This window comes from Callionymus lyra, unplaced genomic scaffold (genome assembly GCF_982586985.1).
Source record: "Callionymus lyra unplaced genomic scaffold, fCalLyr1.hap1.1 HAP1_SCAFFOLD_95, whole genome shotgun sequence".
NCBI lineage: Eukaryota > Metazoa > Chordata > Actinopteri > Syngnathiformes > Callionymidae > Callionymus > Callionymus lyra.
Genome location: NW_028258588.1, coordinates 21,278 through 25,000, shown reverse-complemented (window position 1 = coordinate 25,000; position 3,723 = coordinate 21,278). Strand labels below are relative to the sequence as shown.

The 3,723-nt window shown below is 63.6% G+C and overlaps 1 non-coding gene across 1 annotated transcript; it reads left to right on the top strand.

The window, feature by feature from the left end:
• Nucleotides 1-3,217: 3,217 nt before the first annotated feature.
• On the top strand, nt 3,218-3,336 carry LOC148058304 (5S ribosomal RNA). The gene has a single exon (XR_015709959.1). It is a non-coding gene; the product is annotated as a 5S ribosomal RNA (ribosomal RNA).
• Nucleotides 3,337-3,723: the final 387 nt, after the last annotated feature.

Genomic DNA, 3,723 nt, shown 5'->3' with positions numbered 1-3,723 from the left:
GGGGCCTGGGTGACATCCTCATGCGGGGATGGGGTACCAGGAGGCCGGGGAACATTTTCAACACTTTGGGGCATTTTTAAACACTTTGCTCTTTTTTTCCCCTCTCCCAACCAGGGGGCCTGGGGAGCCTCCTCCTGCGGGGATGGGGAACCAGGGGCCTGGGGAACATTTTCAACACTTTGGGGCATTTTTAAACACTTTGCTCTTTTTTTCCCCTCTCCCAACCAGGGGGCCTGGGGAGCCTCCTCCTGCGGGGATGGGGAACCAGGGGCCTGGGGAACATTTTCAACACTTTGGGGCATTTTTAAACACTTTGCTCTTTTTTTCCCCTCTCCCAACCAGGGGGCCTGGGGAGCCTCCTCCTGCGGGGATGGGGAACCAGGGGCCTGGGGAACATTTTCAACACTTTGGGGCATTTTTAAACACTTTGCTCTTTTTCCCCCTCTCCCAACCAGGGGGCCTGGGGAGCCTCCTCCTGCGGGGATGGGGAACCAGGGGCCTGGGGAACATTTTCAACACTTTGGGGCATTTTTAAACACTTTGCTCTTTTTTTCCCCTCTCCCAACCAGGGGGCCTGGGGAGCCTCCTCCTGCGGGGATGGGGAACCAGGGGCCTGGGGAACATTTTCAACACTTTGGGGCATTTTTAAACACTTTGCTCTTTTTCCCCCTCTCCCAACCAGGGGGCCTGGGGAGCCTCCTCCTGCGGGGATGGGGAACCAGGGGCCTGGGGAACATTTTCAACACTTTGGGGCATTTTTAAACACTTTGCTCTTTTTTTCCCCTCTCCCAACCAGGGGGCCTGGGGAGCCTCCTCCTGCGGGGATGGGGAACCAGGGGCCTGGGGAACATTTTCAACACTTTGGGGCATTTTTAAACACTTTGCTCTTTTTTTTCCCTCTCCCAACCAGGGGGCCTGGGGAGCCTCCTCCTGCGGGGATGGGGAACCAGGGGCCTGGGGAACATTTTCAACACTTTGGGGCATTTTTAAACACTTTGCTCTTTATCCCCCTCTCCCAACCAGGGGGCCTGGGGAGCCTCCTCCTGCGGGGATGGGGAACCAGGGGCCTGGGGAACATTTTCAACACTTTGGGGCATTTTTAAACACTTTGCTCTTTTTTTCCCCTCTCCCAACCAGGGGGCCTGGGGAGCCTCCTCCTGCGGGGATGGGGAACCAGGGGCCTGGGGAACATTTTCAACACTTTGGGGCATTTTTAAACACTTTGCTCTTTTTCCCCCTCTCCCAACCAGGGGGCCTGGGGAGCCTCCTCCTGCGGGGATGGGGAACCAGGGGCCTGGGGAACATTTTCAACACTTTGGGGCATTTTTAAACACTTTGCTCTTTTTCCCCCTCTCCCAACCAGGGGGCCTGGGGAGCCTCCTCCTGCGGGGATGGGGAACCAGGGGCCTGGGGAACATTTTCAACACTTTGGGGCATTTTTAAACACTTTGCTCTTTTTCCCCCTCTCCCAACCAGGGGCCTGGGGAGCCTCCTCCTGCGGGCATGGAGAACCAGGGGGCCTGGGGAGCCTCCTCCTGCGGGGATGGGGAACCAGGGGCCTGGGGGGCCTCCTCCTGCGGGGATGGAGAACCAGGGGGCCTGGGGAGCCTCCTCCTGCGGGCATAGAGAACCAGGGGGCCTGGGGAGCCTCCTCCTGCGGGCATGGGGAACCAGGGGGCCTGGGGAGCCTCCTCCTGCGGTGATGGGGAACCATTGGGCCTGGGGAGCCTCCTCCTGCACCAGGGGGCCTGGGGAGCCTCCTCCTGCGGGGATGGGGAACCAGGGGGCCTGGGGAGCCTCCTCCTGCGGGGATGGAGAACCAGGGGGCCTGGGGAGCCTCCTCCTGCGGTCATGGAGAACCAGGGGGCCTGGGGAGCCTCCTCCTGCGGGCATGGAGAACCAGGGGCCTGGGGAGCCTCCTCATGCGGGGATGGAGAACCAGGGGGCCTGGGGAGCCTCCTCCTGCGGGCATGGAGAACCAGGGGGCCTGGGGAGCCTCCTCCTGCGGGGATGGGGAACCAGGGGCCTGGGGGGCCTCCTCCTGCGGGGATGGAGAACCAGGGGGCCTGGGGAGCCTCCTCCTGCGGGGATGGAGAACCAGGGGGCCTGGGGAGCCTCCTCCTGCGGGGATGGAGAACCAGGGGGCCTGGGGAGCCTCCTCCTGCGGGGATGGAGAACCAGGGGGCCTGGGGAGCCTCCTCCTGCGGGGATGGAGAACCAGGGGGCCTGGGGAGCCTCCTCCTGCGGGCATGGAGAACCAGGGGGCCTGGGGAGCCTCCTCCTGCGGGGATGGAGAACCAGGGCGCCTGGGGAGCCTCCTCCTGCGGGGATGGGGAACCAGGGGGCCTGGGGAGCCTCCTCCTGCACCAGGGGGCCTGGGGAGCCTCCTCCTGCGGGGATGGGGAACCAGGGGGCCTGGGGAGCCTCCTCCTGCGGTGATGGGGAACCATGGGGCCTGGGGAGCCTCCTCCTGCGGGGATGGGGAACCAGGGGGCCTGGGGAGCCTCCTCCTGCGGGCATGGAGAACCAGGGGGCCTGGGGAGCCTCCTCCTGCGGGGATGGGGAACCAGGGGGCCTGGGGAGCCTCCTCCTGCACCAGGGGGCCTGGGGAGCCTCCTCCTGCGGGGATGGGGAACCAGGGGGCCTGGGGAGCCTCCTCCTGCGGTGATGGGGAACCATGGGGCCTGGGGAGCCTCCTCCTGCGGGGATGGGGAACCAGGGGGCCTGGGGAGCCTCCTCCTGCGGTGATGGGGAACCATGGGGCCTGGGGAGCCTCCTCCTGCGGGGATGGAGAAGCAGGGGGCCTGGGGAGCCTCCTCCTGCGGGCATAGAGAACCAGGGGGCCTGGGGAGCCTCCTCCTGCGGGCATGGGGAACCAGGGGGCCTGGGGAGCCTCCTCCTGCGGTGATGGGGAACCATTGGGCCTGGGGAGCCTCCTCCTGCACCAGGGGGCCTGGGGAGCCTCCTCCTGCGGGGATGGGGAACCAGGGGGCCTGGGGAGCCTCCTCCTGCGGGGATGGGGAACCAGGGGCCTGGGGAGCCTCCTCCTGCACCAGGGGGCCTGGGGAGCCTCCTCCTGCACCAGGGGGCCTGGGGAGCCTCCTCCTGCGGGGATGGGGAACCAGGGGGCCTGGGGAGCCTCCTCCTGCGGGGATGGGGAACCAGGGGCCTGGGGAACATTTTCAACACTTTGGGGCATTTCACAAGCGCTTCCCTCGCTTACGGCCACACCACCCTGAATGAGCCCGATCTCGTCTGATCTCGGAAGCCAAGCAGGGTCGGGCCCAGTTAGTACTTGGATGGGAGACCGCCTGGGAATACTGGGTGCTGTAAGCATTTTTTTTTGCCATTATTTGTGGGTAGAAAAGTGAGAAAAGTGACCTAAAATAGAACCGGGACTAGGCGGCAGTTCCCCCCACCAGGCGGCGGCATTTGGGGCATTATTTGTGGGTAAGAAAGTGAGAAAAGTGACCTAAAATAGAACCGGGACTAGGCGGCAGTTCCCCCCACCAGGCGGCGGCATTTGGGGCATTATTTGTGGGTCAGAAAGTGAGAAAAGTGACCTAAAATAGAACCGGGACTAGGCGGCAGTTCCCCCCACCAGGCGGCGGCATTTGAGGCATTATTTGTGGGTCAGAAAGTGAGAAAAGTGACCTAAAATAGAACCGGGACTAGGCGGCAGTTCCCCCCACCAGGCGGCGGCATTTGGGGCATTATTTGTGG